At 41.8% G+C, this 18320-nt stretch overlaps 1 long non-coding RNA gene across 1 annotated transcript; it reads right to left on the bottom strand.

Annotated features, from left to right (window-relative positions):
* Nucleotides 1-14670: 14670 nt before the first annotated feature.
* Nucleotides 14671-17767, bottom strand: LOC128802542 (uncharacterized). Its single transcript, XR_008435482.1, has 4 exons — nucleotides 17691-17767; nucleotides 15199-15249; nucleotides 14838-14914; nucleotides 14671-14740 (listed from the first exon to the last, which is right to left on the bottom strand). It is a non-coding gene; the product is annotated as an uncharacterized LOC128802542 (long non-coding RNA).
* Between the last annotated feature and the right edge of the window lie 553 nt (nucleotides 17768-18320).

The raw sequence follows: 18320 nt of genomic DNA, 5'->3' as shown, positions 1-18320 counted from the left end.
TGGTGCTAAAAGTACTGCCAGACCCCGGGTCTGAATAGATTTACAGCACTGAAAAAACTGATGTTCAAAAAAGTCAGTCGAGTGACCTAAAATGAAGTAACTGTACTTCAAATGAAGTACATATAAGGCTGATTTTACATATGAAGGCTGGTTTTCTGTGTTAAAAAAAAAAAAAAAAAAAAAAAAACAAACAAAAAACAAAACCAAAAAACCCCCCAAAAAACCCAAAACCAAACAAAACAACAACAACAAAACACAAACACCAAAAAAAAACCCAAAAAAAAAACCTCAAAAAACCCAACCAAACGGTAAAAAGTGTTTTTTTTTTTTGTTTTTCCAGTTTATAACAGGGACATTGCAAATTAGTAGAGTTTAAGTGTCAGAGTGGAGGAAACCTATTGAGATTAGAGACAAAAAAGGGAAAGAAAAAGCCACATACGTAGCTGAGCTGTGCCAAACTACCATGCACTAGAAAATATATGACATTAATATCACCTCGCTTTGGGGTGAAAGTTAAAGTTTGCTCTTGATCCATGAATTACAAAAAAAAGGTGAAAGATTGTCAGGAGTGGACTTTTATGGGAAAAAAAAAATAGTTGAGGAAACCTAAGCAACAATTGATGAATGCTGTTGGCCCTAGTCTAGCTGTTCTAAGGCAGACATCAACACAATTATTTCAGGGGTATTGGGAGCAGTACTCAGACAGGTTTGCTTAGCAGAAGTTGAGGAATGACTGGCAAAACAATACAAAATACAGTAAATTAAAGATAAAAGTTGTTCAGTATTTATTCACATCTGTCTTCTCAATTTAATGGTTTTTATGGGTATGTCTGTACAGTTCCTGTACACTCATAAGAAGACTAACACCCTTCCATCCCCAAATCACTGTTCCCTTAATTAAGAAATAGTTTAATTATTATTAATCTCTGTTTCTGAGGGAGAAATAAACATGCTGCAGTCTCATTTGTTCTGTAGCTGAGTTATTGATGCTGTGATTAAGATGTTAATTGATTCAGTGTGACAGCAGGCACAGAAAGCAGAGGTACTCAATCACAGAGTCACAGAGCCATGGAACATTAAGGGGTTGGAAGGGACCTTGAGGAACATCCAGTCTCAATTCCCTCTGCCATTGGCAGGGATGCTTCCCACTAGACCAAGCTGCTCAGGGTTTGGGCGAGCATCAAGCTGGGGTGGCTGGAGACAACCTCCCCCAGGTCAGTGGGACAGGATGGACAGGATGGACATGATGGATTTCATCCAGGGGTGCTGGGACCTGGGCAGTTCCTGTGCAGAGCGAGACATCTGTCACCTCTGGGACACCCAGGGATGGCCCTCGTGGCCAAACAAAGGTGAATATGGGTTGCACCCATATTCCAAAAAGTCCCAAAGGTCAGCTGAAGGGGAAGCTCCAGGCTGGCCTTTTCCAGCCTCGCTGGGAAAACCGCGGAGCTCGCTCCTGGGCGGGGATGGAGAAGGTGCCTGGGGCTGTCAGCACGGGGTTAAATCCCACCTGAGCCACCCGGTGTGCTGGGGAGAGGTGACTGCAGGGCTCTGGGGAGAGCAGAGGGTGCCCGAGCCTGGGCCGGGCCAGGGGCCTGGGCGCTGTCACTGCTCCCATGTCCACGTGGACAGAGATGTCTCAGGGGATGGATGGTGGCACTGACACAAATCCTGGCTTTCGTGCTGGGGCTCGGAGGGCTTTGGTCGTTCATATTGGCCTGGTAGCAAGAGGGGCATCACTGGGCTGTGTCTGAGACCTCTCTGGCTGAGCACCTGCCCTGGTTTAACCCTGGCCAGGAGCTCAGCCCAGCCCACCCGCTCAGTCACTCCCCACAGTGGGAATGGCGAGAGAGGCAGAAGAGTTAAAGTGCTAGAATTGACCATGTGTAATGAAGTGATACAGATTCCCTAAAATAAAAACCAAATTTGCATCTGAGAAGTATTTTCTCCCCTTTTTTTCTAACTTTTTTGGTATAACTGAGTTATTTAATACACTGGACTTGATGTGATTTTTCCTGGGAGAAGATACTTCAGTTTATTTACAGGTCATCTACCAATAATTCCAAATGAAAACATAGATTAAAAAAACCCTCTTTGGGTTATTCTCCAGAGAAAGTGTAGGAGGAAGCTTAATCCTTATTTGTACTTTGAAATTCTTAATTAAAAAAAAAAAAATCAAAGCAAAGTTGTCTTTTGTATTTGATAATTTGTTCTTCCAGCAGGACCTCAATGCTCCAACTTGATGGCAAATGACCCTGTGTCACTACAAATACCGTATTTTTCTTATTACCAGGCCAGTTCCTATAAGAATAGAGGGAAATCTTAATTTCATACATATGTTGCTCTATCCATGTGCACCTTCAAGTCCTTTGTTGTGGGCTTCCACAGAGTGTTGAATTGTATTTTGTGATTTAAATGGTGCTTTGTGTTTTCCAAAGATTTCTACCTTGCATTCAGGGTGTTAATTCACAATTAACAGACAGGTGACAGAGGCATAATCTGGAGTCTGATCAGCCTGAGAGGAATGGACTTCGTGGACTTAGGTGCACCAGGACCAAAAGTTTAAAACTTAATCTATACTGGAGGTGTAAAATTTCAATAAACTAGTTGGTGTTTGCAGGATCTCATTCCCTTTTTATTCTGCTTTTAACTCTGGAATACTTTCATTGCGCATAACTTCATCTCTGGGAAATCTGTGGGGCTCTGCGTTTTGTCTTTTCTTTCCTCTCATTTCTGCTTTGAAGATGTGTGCAGATCTCAGTATCTGAGATACCGAAGGCAAACCCAGCTTGTTAAAATGCCAGTAAAAGCTGATTTAAATGCCTGTAGGTTGCAGAAAGCACCATAAACGGGGCAATCTCTTGGATGCCCTAGCACTGAAAAATCTTGGATGGGCTATCCATCTGTCAAAACCAAAACCTTGCAAATAGATCCTCATTTGGCAAATCATCCAGAGCTGGTACCAGCTCCTGAGTGGGAGCACGGATGTCGTATTTCACCCTGACCTAAACACCTGTCAGGCTGCACTGAGCCGGCCTCTCAGGCACCAACAAATCATGACCTGGCTACGAGCAGGCTGGGACATTTTAATGTACTTTTTTATAGCTGTAAAACAGATAATGACTTCACTATATAACAGATAAGGGTTGGCTTTTTTTCTTTTTTCTTTTTTTTTTTTTTTTTTTTTTTAATCCAATTGGCAGATTGCCATCTTACCCTTTCCCCTTTGGCTCTGTGATTCTGCATGGGAAGCATGCTGCTTTCAGAACAGACACCCTGTGAAAAAGTGAGTGGGCATCTCGCTGATCACAGCACGAAGGGTCACTGCAACGAGGAGACTGAGATTCATCTCACATCATTTTTTGGGGAAAATTTAGTTCGACAGCCTCAGCATATAAAGAGGAAACTGAGAGGAGCATTTTGAGGCTCACATCAAGGCAGTCTTTAATTTTAAAGGCAGGGATGTCCACTGGCTCCACTGGGGGACTGCGATCTGCGAGGTTAATTTCAAGTCCTCTCTCTAAAACAGGCTGCACACCGGAGGTTAGGCAGTTCACTTAGGTCAGGATTTTCTGAGGGCACAACACAACTGAAAACACTGGGAGCTGAGCTCCAGCAGAACTCTGAGGATTTGGGTGCAAAAGCCCCAAAATCTCAAGTCCTCTGCCCATTGTTTTCATTGAAGTGACCAGTAGAGCAGGGAATGAATTATGTCTTGAGAATTACATCTGAATTAGGTTGAATTACGTCCTGAGGAATTCTCTGCTTGAGAATTCTCCTTCCCTAGGAGCTTAAGCATGGCCAGCAAGGCAGGGGGCGGTCAGGCCAGGCCTTGTGCCACTCTGCCAAGGACACGCCTCACCCACAGCCACACTGTCACCAGCGGTCTGTGGCCACCTGGGCAAGTCCCCAGGGTGGGCGGCAGGCTGCCAGCACCCCAGCTCCAGCAAGGAGCAGGGGCAGAGGTCTGAGCTGAAAGGCAGCTCCCGCGGAGGGTGGCAGCCCCAGGTGGGGTGCCCGGAGGGATTTCTGGCAGCGCAGCTGTTTTCACAGCAGGCTGGTGCCAGGTTATGCAGCTGTGCCAGATCGGAGCTGTTTGAACACAGGCAGCTGTAGCCCCAGGAAAGGGTGTGGGAGAAGACCACAGACCCTTAATTAAAAGCACAGGTCTTCATCTTCCTCCACCTCTAACCCCCAAGTGGAAGGTGCTGCACCTGGGTCGGGGCAATCCCCAGTGCTGGTTCAGACAGGGGAAAGAAGGAACTGACTGCAGTCCTACAAAAAGAACCACTGTGGACACCGGTGAATGAAAAATTTGGCGTGACTCATTTTGCCCAGCTGCGATGGACTCAGAACTTCTGTGAACCTGAATCACAGACTCCATGATGCTTCCTCTGCCAGGCATGAGCAAATTAATTCGCAACAGAATTGCATTAAATGGCTCCTCCACAGCAATTCAGAGACATTAGGATTGAAAAAGAGCAATTTGTACATTTTTGTCCTCCTTCTCTAAAAAGGCGGGGTTAAACCCTTCGTTCAACCACTCCAGTTTTGTCTCTCCAGCTCTATTTGTCTCAGCCCACAGGTTTTTCATCGTACCCGAGGGAGTGCTCCATGGCATGATGCATTCCACTTCTAGGAGCTTATCCAGACGCTTGGCTTAGATTATTCCTTGCTTAATTCTCGTCTCATTAGTTTTGGTTATTCTCCTTTGTGGCACCTGAGATATATCTTTTCTCTGCTTAGTTTTCATATCCTTCAGCTATTTGTTAATGGTTATCTTGATGCCTTTAAAGCATTCCACAGCCAGACCATGTTTATTTAGATCTTTTCATCTTCCTTCATAAGTCAGTGCCTCCAGCCCACTTTAATCATATCAGTGGCTTTGCACTGACCTCTCTCAAATTTACAACTCTTCTCAATAATGAGAGTCTCAGGGCTAAACACTATTTTCTGAGAAAGCCATACACTGCAGGGAAATGATTTTACCTGTGATTTCAAGTGTGATGTATTTGCAGCTGCAAACTATATTTTCCCCCTGCAGTTTTGCATTGAAAGGTCTGTTTGCTGTCAAGATTACCTTATTTTCTATAAGATGTCCACTTTTTTTTTTTTTTTTTTTTTTCCCTGTTCCTTCGGATCTATACACATCATGAATGAGAAAAATGTTTCAGAGGAATGTGGAGATCAAGGGCACATGGAGCTCTCACCCAAATGGTGCGGAAATAAATGGAGGGCTTTTTTTATTTTTACTTGAGTAGTCAGAAAAACGGGCATAGTTGCTAAATTTAAGCATCAGACTCAGTGAATTGTCACTGCCTACAGGAGAGCTGAGGAGGTATAATTGCTGCATTCCCAGCAGTTTTTGGGTTTTAGAATTTTCACCCAAACTGGTGATCTGCATGAAAGTCCTTGTCCATGCCAGTGGAGATGGAAGAATTTAGTGAACCTTGTAAGCCACCCTTATGGGAAGGCTCCCACAGTGAAAATCAGCAGCTTCAATTCGATGTGACAAAGGAGAAAAGCCAGCAGAGGGTAGCAAACAATAAAATGATCAGCCACAGAAGGTTCATTTTAAGATGGCTTTTTTTAGGGGCACATCCTGAGCATGAACTGAAAGGAGTTTTATGTGGGAAAATGTTTGCTGCTGCTGAGAACGTCAGTGATGCACATTTTGTTTTTTTTAGAAAGACACCCACACCAGCAGAGGGGTGAGTGAAGTGGAGATCAGGATTGTTACTTAATGAGTGATTTGTTGTTATTGTGAGCTCAACTTTCCCACTATTTCTGCCTTTCCTCATGGTGCAGATTTGTTGTCAAGGTTCTCTCGAGTTCCTGGATAAACTATGAGGGACTTGTAATGGGAAAAAATCCCGACTATGGCAAAAGTGGTAAGTGGAGAACAAATCATGCTCTGCAAAACTTCAGGCAGGATTATGAGGAAGAAATATTGTACTTCTTTAAGATTCAAGTTAAAACCCACATTCATTGCAAACATGGCTCAGCAAGCATGCCTGTTATGTTTAGCTCATTTTTTTTCTACAGATTAACTACTGCAATGATCACACTGTATAACCTGTCATAAGAAGTACATGTTTCTCTTGAATACAGAATAGTGTCATAAAATGTAGATGACAGAACATATAAATAATGGGCATTCTCACAATATGATAAAATGTAGACTTTTTTTTTTTTTTTTTTTTTTTTTGGTGAAATATTAGATACTCAGTACCTTATCCAGATTTTCTGAATATTTATCTTGAATTTGTCTTCATTTTGCTGCATCCTCCAGTCCATTTTATTGTGGAATTCATGTGATGAACTAAATGGTGAAAACACAGGAGTCACCCCAGATTTATTTAGTGTAAAAAAGGATATGACTGAAAGGAAAAGGGGACTGGATGTTTACTAGGTGAGTACTAGCAGCACAGTCCATCCTTTGATCTAATTTTCATCTCTATTTCTAACAACATGGAGAAACTGGGTGTGACAAAAAAGGCCTTTACAAATGCCACGCAAACTTGAACATTATAAATAGAAATAGTAACTCATGTATTTTGGGTTCTCACCTCTGTTTGACTAATGATTCATATGAATAATCAGTATTCAGTCTAGTGGTTTTTCTGTGGCTCAGTTTTTAGACTAAAAGAGTGTATCCTTTCTCTGTTGAAATATATGTATGTTTATCCACGATGATTTAGCCATGGCCAGAACTCTAATGTGGAAAATACTATCATAAAACATTAAGTTTTGCTTTTAACGAGCCTGGTTTTCTTGGAGGAAGTCTTCATTTTGTATGTGATTCCACTGCAATTAATAAAGCTTCAGATTCTAACCAGGATATAAATGGATGTCTGATTACTTATGTATTCAGAGCAGTTATTTCTAATTTAAAATACAGAACCTAATCACGCCACTTTCTTCATTTTGGGAGCCCTTGCTCTTATGTTTTGCCATTCATCACTTTCTTTCAACTTCCTGCAGATGCACAGAGATAAAGAGATGGTGAATTTTTCTTTTATGTTTCCTTGATGCATTTTGATGGGTAGGGAGTAAAAAATTGTCATCCACATCACTGTATATGATAGTAAAATTATATTTTCAACCTCTGATAGTTGAAAGAAAAAAAAAAAAAAAAAACAAACCTGAAAATCATAAATGAGTAAAACTTATGAGAATAGATATTTAATTGAGACAAAGCCTAAGTACCCAGGACTTTGATAGATGAAAAATGGAGGTCTCTTAGTAGAGTTAAAGAGTCAAGGAGGAACCACAAACAATTCAGGTAGATAAGCTGGTTGGGCACTAAGTTAAACCTTTGATCTCCTGTGATCTTCACCTTCATCTCCTGGGGAGATGCAGCCTCAGCATTGCTTTAAGGCTGTGACCCCTCCTGTAAAACCTCTCCAGGCTTCTGAAGTTTGATCTCAGTGCCCACTGGAAGGCCTTTAAAGGGAGCTGAACAGCATGCAGCTCTTGTAGACACTCTTATCTGCTGCTTATTGACGTTTCCAGGGATCCCAATAATCATGGATAATGGTCCTCCAGAATTTGCCAAAGTCAGAGGAAAGCTGTATCGCATTGATGGAACTCTACAGATTTCATGCCAGACAGAAATTTTAACTGTATTCTAACAATTATTGTGAAAAATATCCTCATGTGGTGGTTTTTTTTCACCCTTTCCTCTTTTGGTCCAATACTTGAACAGCCAAGTGTCAGCTCTGATTGCAGGTGACACAACGTCCTTGATGGCCACAAGGCCACTGTTTCATCCTGCCAGCCGTGGGTAGCATCAGTTTCAGCATTGTAGGGTCCCACGGACACAGCAGGATCCCAGATTTTTGCTGTCATTTCAGCTCAGCTCAGCCTGGAAGGAAGTGACATGGGATCCAATGCACCACCAGCATGGCAGAATTACCACCCAAGACAGCCACGCTTAGCTCTGCTTTCAGACAGCCCCAGAAAAATAACTGTAATAAATAAAGGTGGTTATGATTCTTCCAGGCTAAGTCGTACCAGCTTTTCACACACAGGCCTCTTGAAAAAAAAAAAAAAAAATCAATGGGATATCCACACAGGAGCAAGGATACACTTGTTGTAAGAGAGATTAGTTTGGCTGTGTGTTTTTCTGAGACATTAATCAAAGAGAATTGAGCTCTACAGTCTTTCCAGGTACAAGCCTTCCTCTGAATTCAGTAGGACTTGTCTGTGCATAAGAACAGCAAGATGTGGCTGTGATCCTCACAGTCTTCTGCCTAAACTGAAGCTGTCATAATCAGGTACTAAATAGGATCACTGAGAGGTGAACCTGAGTCTGCTGCCAGCCCATTAAAAGTCAGTGTCTGATTGTTTCAGAAAGCACAAGCTCAACTGACAGAATTGCTTTGTGCTCAGATAATAAAACTGGTGTCATTCTGTGACATTTCTCTGGATTTATAGGAGCTCTGTGGGCAACTTAACAAAATTCAACCAGTTATTTTTAGAGAACATACAAATTGAGTCTCGGGACAAGTCTATATTGTTCCTGTTTAGCAATCACTTTTTCTCTGAATGAAGCACCTTATTTACTAGTTAAATATGTTTTCAGTGTCTGCTGCAGCTTTGCTGAAGTAACAGACTTTCTACTGACACTAAAAAAACTGTTTGTGCATTTAATTGTTCCTTTGCTGAAGAATAATGTTTCATGAGTGTTTTCCATGCACCTTTCAACGCAAATGTTTTGCCTTCTTTCTGCTTCTCCCCTTCTTTTCTGACTTACTCTTTCTCAGTGACACTTTATATATTCATAAAAGTAATAAAAGTGTGAATTGTCACTGTCATTGTTTTGTTGTTTTGTTCTCTCTTTCAAGAGCTGACGCCTGTGATCTTAGTTTAGCAGCTAATTAATCACAACAATAATTACCTTAGCAGTGTTCACAATCTGGGGAATGATTGGTAAAGATGTGTACGTCCACCGAAATACCTGTATTATCCATTTCCTAAAAGCCTATAATGGCATAAAAACCTGTCACCAGATGACACAAGGAAAAACGACGCACCACAGCCTTGGTCACGATGAACAGACTAATTTATTTCCTCTGACTCCAATCTTTTATAGTTCTTAAAAGATGCCAGTGCATTGGAGGGTGAACGTGCCACCTCTCCAACGACACTGGACAAACTACCTGTACATCAAATTTCTCCGCCTCTATGAAAGAATGCAAAACAATAGGTTGTTTACAGAAAGTTGTGTGGGAAAGTTCTCTACAAGAATGTAAACTCAGAAGGCTTTAGAAAACTCTTGATAATCAGGGCAACAAAAACCCATGCCTTTTTGTGGGAGGAGTGCATGGAATGGCACTCACGCTGCAGTTGTCATTTTCAGCTGTCAAGAGCAAACACTCGGATTTCCAAACAGGGTTTGAACGCTGGACTGATCCAGGATGAGATTCACACAGTTAAACTAACACGGTTGTCATGCTCTTGGTCCCCCCATCAGTAACAGGAGTTCCACTGTGCTGCCCCTGGAGCTCTGGCGCCTTTGAGCAGCTGAATGTCCAGGCTCTCAGGGTGAGAAGGGACCTGTGGCACAAACCCTGTGACATCCCGGCCAGGTCAACTCCCACCCAGAGGCAGGGAGAGGAGAGAGGAGTGGGGTGGGGCCTGGAAATTTACCAGCAGCTTAAATTCACTGTGCCAAACCCCAGGCCAGGGGTGGGAAGAGCAGCCTCCGGTTGCTGCACCAGAGTTTCTGCCTGGCACTTGTAGGAGGAATACTGGAGCCTTGATCCAGTGCTGCCCCGCAGCTTTTAATCCTCATTTGTTGTTCAGCATAGTAAATCTGCACTGTACCATATCCTATCTGCACCACATAAGGCAAGCACTTGTGCCAATATACCCTCGAGCTTAGGGAAAACAAAAATCGAGGTGCTGAAGGGAATGTTGCCATGAGATATCAGGGAGGCAAAGAATAATTACACGCTGAATTCAAGTGACATTTCAGTGCTGTTATGAACAGAAGTGCAAGTGCATTAGGAATTCCTGGATGTGCTCCTTCTTTACCTCCTCATCTCCAGTAATCACTTTTTCCTGTACATGTGTACTCTCTCACACACGCTGTTTTCAGAGAAAATTTTCAGAAAGTCCAAACACGAAACTTGAGTCATCCTTCAGTTTTGGGCTGAATTTGAACTTTTTACCCAGTAGTCAAAAAAAACCGCCTGAATATACTGTCGCCTTGTTTCATCCATCAGGTTCCACAAAGGGACCATTTTTGTTACAGGAGCATGAGCACGCTGCGGTGGGATTAATCATAAACCTGGGCCCGCGAGTGTCTGTGCGTGTGAATGATGCTTTCTGTGAGTTGAGCTGTGACCAGGAACAAAGTTAAGGCCCCAGCCTCAGAAAGCAGCCTCTGTGCTCTCCTTTAAATGCCCTAATTCATCCCTGGGCAAAGGGGACTAGAACATACCAAGCAGGTCCCCTGAGGTACCCGGTGCCGTTTGTGCCGTGACAAACGCACAAGGCGAGGGCTTGTGTCAGGTGTACTGTGCACTCCATTGACAGCTTGGGAAAAAACTCTTCCAACGTTTCCTGCTCTCCCGTGTGGACGAAAAATATTTCGCCCCCAAATGGCGTGTGGCTGGGTGTGTGAATGCGTCGGGGAGAGGGAAGAATGAGGGGAAAAGCTCAGCAAACTCCCGTCCTTCCGCCCCAGTTCAAATCTGAGCACGAGCTGGCATTTTAAGAGGAAGTGTGGCAAAAATTATCACGCCTTGACAATGTTCCTGAGTTTCCAGTCCACGGGGAAAGGGCCATGGTGTGGTGTGGAGTAAAACTACCCTGTGATTCAGCCCTGACTGCTTTAAGGAGCCACTCGGCCACTGAGTACCCTGAAAGGCAGCCCCAGGAAAATCAGCTCCAGTGGGCTTGGCTAGGGCTAAAATATTGTGCTGCACTCAGTGTAAAATATTAGTAGTATTAGCATCAGTATTATTACTATTATCATTATTATTATTTCTGGTTATACCCTGAATATTATTCTGACACCGGCCTCTTAGACCCAATGAAATGCTACCAATTTTTAGCTTGCTGGAACAAATCAGCAAGCTTTTAAAGCAGTTTTTCTGAATCATAAAATTTAGCAAACATGAGAAGGTAGCACAGCCCCAGGGACATGTTTTGACACATTATTTCTGGAAGGTTCCCTAGTGTGTCACCACTTGTTTCTCCCCTTACACGGAACAATTAAGCCAGCAGATTTGAATCTGAATTTAAACCTTATAATTCAGACCAAGTTACATAAAAGGAAAAGTTTCATCTCACCTCTTGTGTAAGGGGACTCTTTGTGCCTTTGCTGGCCTGGGTTGTACCCTGCTTGTGCTGAATTGTGAGAGGACAGAGCATCCTCCTTCAGTAAACTCAGCTGTCAAATTTGAGTGTTTGCTCTTGACAGCTCAGGTGTGTTGCCTGCTCTGGGAAAGTAAATGCAAAGTTTCTTCCCTGGTCCACCCTGCAGGCTGGAAGGAACCTAAAGCAGAAAACAGCCAGCCTCTGGCATTCCTTTTCAAGTCAAAATCCTGCTCCAGATGAAAAAGGAGAGATTTGTGTGTTTGTGATAGTTTCTTTGGTGCAGAAAGTATCGACTTCTATCACCTTTGTGGGTTGTTTCCCAGCACCTCAGGTTTCATTATGCTCCAGAAGGTAATGATTATGTGACACTGTTCAGTGAACTTGGCTTCCCTGAGTTCAGTAATACTATCCCAAACATTACGAATTAATTTGATAGTTGATTAAAGCTGATGAGAATAAATTCGTTTAAACTGCATATAGAGGTCATCTACTTTTCCAGATAGAGTGTGATGTGATTTTTTGCAGCAGTTAATGGACATTTGTCATTGTGATTGAGTCTTCTGCAGGAAGATGAGAATAATGGCCTAGAATAACACTCATTCTTGTTGGTACTTGAGTAGCCAGTCTCTTATTTCAGTTAACGTCATAAGGAAATTAATTGGTAACAATCACATTTCTGGATTAACTTTTTGAGTTTGAGTTTGGCTTTTTTTTAAAGGTGAGGTCACTTTTCCCTCCATGGCTTGAGCTCTCTCTCTCTCTTTTTTTTTTTTTTTTTTTTTTTTGGAAAATTTGACCTTCATTATTAAAGCTCTTAAAGAATGAGTGCACACCGTACTCCAAGGCTGACCAAATGTCCCTCAAGTTCAGGACAAGTTAAGAATATGCAGCAAAATTAAATTAAGGCAGAACACCACCCTGCTTTTAATGTGTGTTTATTCAGATTTTATATAATAAACTGCGCTCCTCAGGAACTCAGCTATACATTCCAAGTGAACAAAATTCCCCCAACACCAAATAAATGCATGCTTCAGTCATCATAGTTATGAAAGGCCTCTTCATAGCAGCCAGAAAACTCACACAGTCCCCACTGAAGGCAAGAAAAGTCAATTCACTCCAGGCTTGCACCCACCCCACCCCAGTGAGAGGCAAAATAGAGGAAGCTGGCTTTTCACCTAAAGGATTAAGGCATCAGAGCTCTCTGACTGTAGTAGGAGACAGCCTGTGGGTATTTTTAAATTTACTTTGAACCATCTCCACTGCTATGAATTACAGCTGTGGGGTGTCAGACAAGAGGCAGTCCCTTAGCTTGCCACGCCTGAAAACATGTTTTAGAGGGTAAAATTCAACACCACAGGATGCGTCTGCCAGGACTTATCCTGAAACAGTGGAGCCATGGATAAAATACTCTGGAAATTTTGCTCTACTTTTACTCCTTCTAGATTTAGAATGTGTAATTTTAAGTCTATAAAGGGCTGAAAAAGGAGCTCAAGGAGAGATACAGTCTGTTTCCATGCACTGAGATTAGCTGAAGTTATTTAAGCCTCCCAAGGCAGGTATTTCCCTGCCACAGTGCAGTGGTTCCCTCTCTGAGACGTGTCTAACTCTTCTTTAATGCAGGATACGACAGCCAGCATCCCATCTGAGAGTTTACTAATCACTCTAGAGGAGAGTAATTGGGTTTTATGTCCTCTGTAAAAGAATGCAGTGTTAGTATAAAACACAAATTTAAAGCTCTGCTTTAAATTTGTGGTCTGCCTATAACCCCATGGACCTTTTCTGCCACTTGACTTATGGTAGTTGCTTTGCCCTCATTTGGCATTTGTGAATTTGGGGCCCTCTGTCAAGCTGAATTCCTCCCTGGATTTTTAAAAAAACTTCTTATTTGATAAAATTTTGAATTCTGACTCGGTCTTCCAAAGCACTTTCACCTATTAACTGTAACATCATCTGGCTTTAGGCATATCTTAAAAACAAATAAGTCAATAAATAAGTAAATTGCAGGGGAGAGGGGAAAAATTCCCCATGACAATCAGGCTCACATTCACACTCAAGAGGAAATTTTTGAGCAGGTCAGCTGGGTGATTGATTTTATTGTTCCTTGGTGACTGACAAAGTAGGGAGCAGAGCCAGAACACAGGTGGAGGCACCTGCACCTGCGACAGGAGAGATGAGACTCCCACACAGATGCAGAAGGAAAAAAGCTTTAGAACACAAGCAGAGAAGCCAGTGTCACATCCCCATGAAAAAACTCTCGTCAAGGGTTTTGAGCAAATTTAAATCTAGACATAATCAAGGGGATGACACACAGTACATCCTTTATAAACAAGTGCTAGTGGCATTCACTACTCAGTGCTGCATTTTTAACCCTCCCTGTAGGATACAAAACTTTAAAATCCTAACTCTTTGGTTTAAAGAGGCATTACAGGACATGGATTTCTTTTTTGAGTAGGGTAAGGTCATGGCAGTGGTTGCAGTGAGTGGAAATTCATTGCAGGCTGCTGCAGGAAGGTCCTTTGGTACAAGTTGCAGACAATCAATTAAATCAAAGTTCACCAGCCAAAGGTTACATCATAAAGCTCTCTGATCTTCACATGCTGTATGGATACAGCTGGAGTGCATTTTCCTGGGCTTTCTGGTACTTTTTTATGATCTGAATTGTATTTTTGCCCTGAAAATATTAAAAGTTATTTAGTTTTCATTGCATCATGGTCCATTTTTACTGCCACTGGCATTGTGACAGGTATTGCCACCTGCTGCAAACAGCAGTGTATTTTAGTCATGAATATTTGGTTGCACTGGTGCCAGAATGAGTGAGAATGGGAAACTTCCTTCACAGCAGGAATAGAATACCAACTCTAAACTGTAGGGAATTGGGCACATCCATTTTTAGGAGCTCAAGATATAAGACTGATCCACTCCTGCATCCTTGCAAATGTCTTTGGGGTTACATCACCGTAAGCCTTTGTGATGATAACAGAATCATGTGGGAGCACTAAGATCTCCAGGTGTTTGGGAATTTGTCTTTGAATCTCATCCTGGCAGCTTTCGTTGCCTCTTTTTTCTCAGGCCTTTCTCATCACAGGTGGATTATCCCTTAAAATTCTGTGGCTTTTATGGAAGGCTCAGCTGCAGGAAATGCCAGTCTTTGCCTTTCTGAATCTTCTGTAGAGAGGCTCTGACAGAAATAGAAGTGTGTTGCTGGTTCTAAAACAACAGGGACAATTATTAGACTTACCTTTCTGTCTCCCTGGCTCCACAGCCTCACCTGTCTTGTGAGAGTAGCTGCTCTTGCAAACAGCCCCAGGGCTCTCAAATAATCTCAGTTCCCAACCCAAATCTTCCTGCTGCTTTTATTAAATGTGGTTGCTGGTGCTGGTTCATTCAGTCTCCAGCTGTTTCCTCCACACTGAAATGAAATGACAAAAATATTTATTCTTTCTTAATAGCAGCTTTGCCTCCTCATTCCTTAGGCTCTGATTTGCATCAGTAATATGTGAATATACCGTAACTATTTCTGTTTTTGTTTTTCAGGTTTCTAGTTTCTGCGCTTCTCCAGCTTCTTGTACCCTCCTGCAGTGAGCTAGAACATGGAATTATCAATCAGCAAATTTTACTGTGGGATGCATAGGAAGAAGGGCTATTTTTTTTTTTTATATCAGGAAGAGTCCATATGCCAGATTTGCTCAGGTGCAGGAGCAGATGTACAGGTACAGCAGAGGGGACTCAAAAAGTGCAGGTGGGAGACAAAGGGGCAGACAAAAAGACTAATGCAGAATTACTGCCATGGCCTTATGGCCACTCAATTAGGTCCTTTCCTTCTGCCCTCCTGCACAAGAGCTTTCAATTAACATTACTACTACACACCTTAATTGCTGCATTCCTGGCTCCAGGCTGCTTTCCCCAGCTTGCAGCTTCCTTAAAGTATGAAATAGTAATTTTATAAATGTGCAGTTTAGATATTCATTGTGCAGCCCCTTCTTAAGGTTCAGAAGTTGTAAACTTGTGAGCTTTCCTTGGAGTCCATTTATGTAACTTGCAAGCACGTAAAAATTGCTGATCTGAGTACAAAATGACCCTTTGTACTTCATAAGATTTAAGACCCTCAAATTATAGGTGTTGAGCTAGGCAATAGCCCAGGTAATTAGTAGTATTTAAATAACTGATTAGACAAAGAAGGGTTTAACCTATTATCACTTAAAGCTTTCTTTGAAGTGCAGAATTGTTCCCTTGTGCTTATCCTGGCTTCTTGCCAAAAATGGATGCAGTCACATTCCTCTGTGGCTGCCTTTAAATGCACTTTTCTTTTTGTGATTGGGACAGTATGACACAAATTCTGATTATCTCTATTTTTTTCACACCTGTGGTGCAACTAACCTTACTACATCTTCATTCTGAGAATAAATGCAAAGTTATCTTAATTTTCTGGAGAAATTTTTAAGGTTCTCTTCTTTTTGTATGTTTTTCTACAGGAAAGTAAACTAAACTTACTGAGCATAACAGAATTATTGCTTTCTGTTGATTCCTCTGTAATTTGGGTTTCTTTGTCTTTATCTGGTTCTGTAGTCCAGACTTTGAAAAATTTTATTATGATCCAGGAAATCTATTTCTCTTTTCTTCCTGACACATTGATCCTTGTGCTTTAGGAAGGCATTAACAATGCATGAAAAAGGAGTCATTACTCATAAGTAAGAGAAATGGTTGTTACAATTGGATTGTCTCAGTGTTAAATCAGTGTTTTGTATTATTGTTTGTAAGCTCCCTTCTTAATCCCCTGACATCAACAAAGCAACCTTAAGGAACAGGTTTAGCATTTACAAAAACCGCTTCATGCCCAGAAATAGGAAAAAATAATATATGGAGTTTCTATTTACTGATAAGGCTGGAATATGGGTTTGAATCATGAAGGACAGATTGCTGAATATATTAAGCAGTGAAAGAGAACTTGCAGCTGGACCAGGTTTGCTAATGGATACTTCTGCAGCCTGTGGGAATAACGCAGGTCCAAACAAGCATAAACATGAAGAGAAAAAAAACACCTTCCAGAAAGGCAAAGAAGGTTAATGAGTTAGCCTTCAATTTTCTGGCTGCAGAGCAAAGTAATTAAAAGGTATCTAAGTGAATGTTATGAGCTGGTGTTCATTTCAAAGATGCAGAGATGATGTCAGCTACTGAATGGTGCATTAGTATAGGTGTGACCCGCTATTCTAATCAATTATCCCTTCCCCACAAACATGGGGAAAACACATTGATTTAATCTTGTGATTTCGTTTCTGTATACAGCCTAAATTGCTTTTGGCACCTTGAGCATGAGAGTAATTTACTCTGCTAATACTATGCTTTGTGGTCTCGGGTGTATTTAAATACTGCAATTTCCTCTTATTAGGCTTATGCCCCCCCCCCCCCCCCCCCCCCCGCCACAGCCCTTCCTCAAAAGGATTAAAAAAAAATAAAAAAGAGATGAATGCTTTTGCAGGTTACACTTTTGGTCTCTGAATAATCACCATGTGGGTTTTCCATGTAGAAAGTGATTAAGAGTTAGAAAGAATATTTATTCTGCCTCGCACTCTGTATACTGTAATTTGTGAAGTTTATATTGTAAATCTAACCAGTAATCAGAGTAACAGCATGAGATTTTACATATCTCCTTCTTGAATTATCACGCAGCTTTTGTCTTAAAATTGGCTCCTGCATGCAGACTTGCACCATTAGGATTACTTTCATGAAAAGTATTTCCTTAAGGCTCCATTCACTTTAACTGTCATGTGTGTTTCCTTGTCTTTTTATCAGTCACACTGAAATAAGTGCCTTTATTCTGACATTCTCTACCACAGTTATATCATAGTACTCCTTTTTGGTTTCACCCCTTTTCCTTCCAAATATCATGACTTTAGGCTGTTTAACCTCCTTTTATCTCTGATAATTTTATTTAGGGATCACATTAGTACTTTTCTCCATTTGTCCATCTCATCAACATTCATATATTGTAGTCAGAACTTGAAAAATATAAAAACTACTGATGTCAGAGTACTTTTATAAGTTCTCCAATGATTTAAGCAGATCTAAATCGGTTTCATTTCAGAAATATTCTCCCTCTTATTGACACTCCACGTTTCATGGTCCTCGACCAGAAAACCAAAGGAAATGTTAGTGATCATTTATCATCCACAGATGAGAAAGAAGTCAGCATGAAAGGTGAAAACACTGGGATGCATCCCTCTCTTCTACACATTTTGAGAGGCTGACAGAGCTTCAAATTGAGGCAAAATTACATTCTTAAGGTGGTTTCTCCTGAGAAGAAGCTTTGGTGGGCTGCACATACTTCCCACAAGCATGGAACTGGGCAGACTTTTCCTTACCCCGTTGAATCATTAGAAGGGAATGTGATGACCTTTCCTTTCCTTTCCTTTCCTTTCCTTTCCTTTCCTTTCCTTTCCTTTCCTTTCCTTTCCTTTTTCCTTTTTCCTTTTTCCTTTTTCCTTTTTCCTTTTTCCTTTTCCTTTTTCCTTTTTCCTTTTCCTTTTTCCTTTTCCTTTTTCCTTTTTCCTTTTTCCTTTCCTTTCCTTTTTCCTCTCCTCTCCTCTCCTTTTCCTCTCTCTTTTACTCTCTCTTTTTCTCCCTTTGTCTTTCTTCGTCACTCCCTTTCTCTCTTTCTCTATAAAAGAGAGATGTATTTTCAAATTAACGTTCTTTCTTTGCCTTCTGACGATGGAGTCATTTCATTCCTGTCCCTGCCTCAACATCGACAGTCATGCTCCACCTCCCTGAGCAACAAGTTTCTGTGCACCTCCTCTCTCTCTCCCTGTCCTGGATAAGCCAGGCTGTCTGATGGGCACGGTCAGAGGGGGAACAGGGAACTCTGGGGAGAGCAGAGGACACCTCAGCTGCAATGACACAACTGCACATCAGTACGGCCTCTCTTCACAGTCACGCGGTATTTATCCCTGCCATTCCCATGGGGACAACTCTTGACCTGTCACCTCTTCTTC

The sequence above is a fragment of the Vidua chalybeata genome, chromosome Z (genome assembly GCF_026979565.1).
Source record: "Vidua chalybeata isolate OUT-0048 chromosome Z, bVidCha1 merged haplotype, whole genome shotgun sequence".
NCBI classification, from domain to species: Eukaryota; Metazoa; Chordata; class Aves; order Passeriformes; family Viduidae; genus Vidua; species Vidua chalybeata.
The sequence above is the reverse complement of the archived record's forward strand: the minus strand, read 5'-3'. Positions and strand labels throughout refer to the sequence as shown.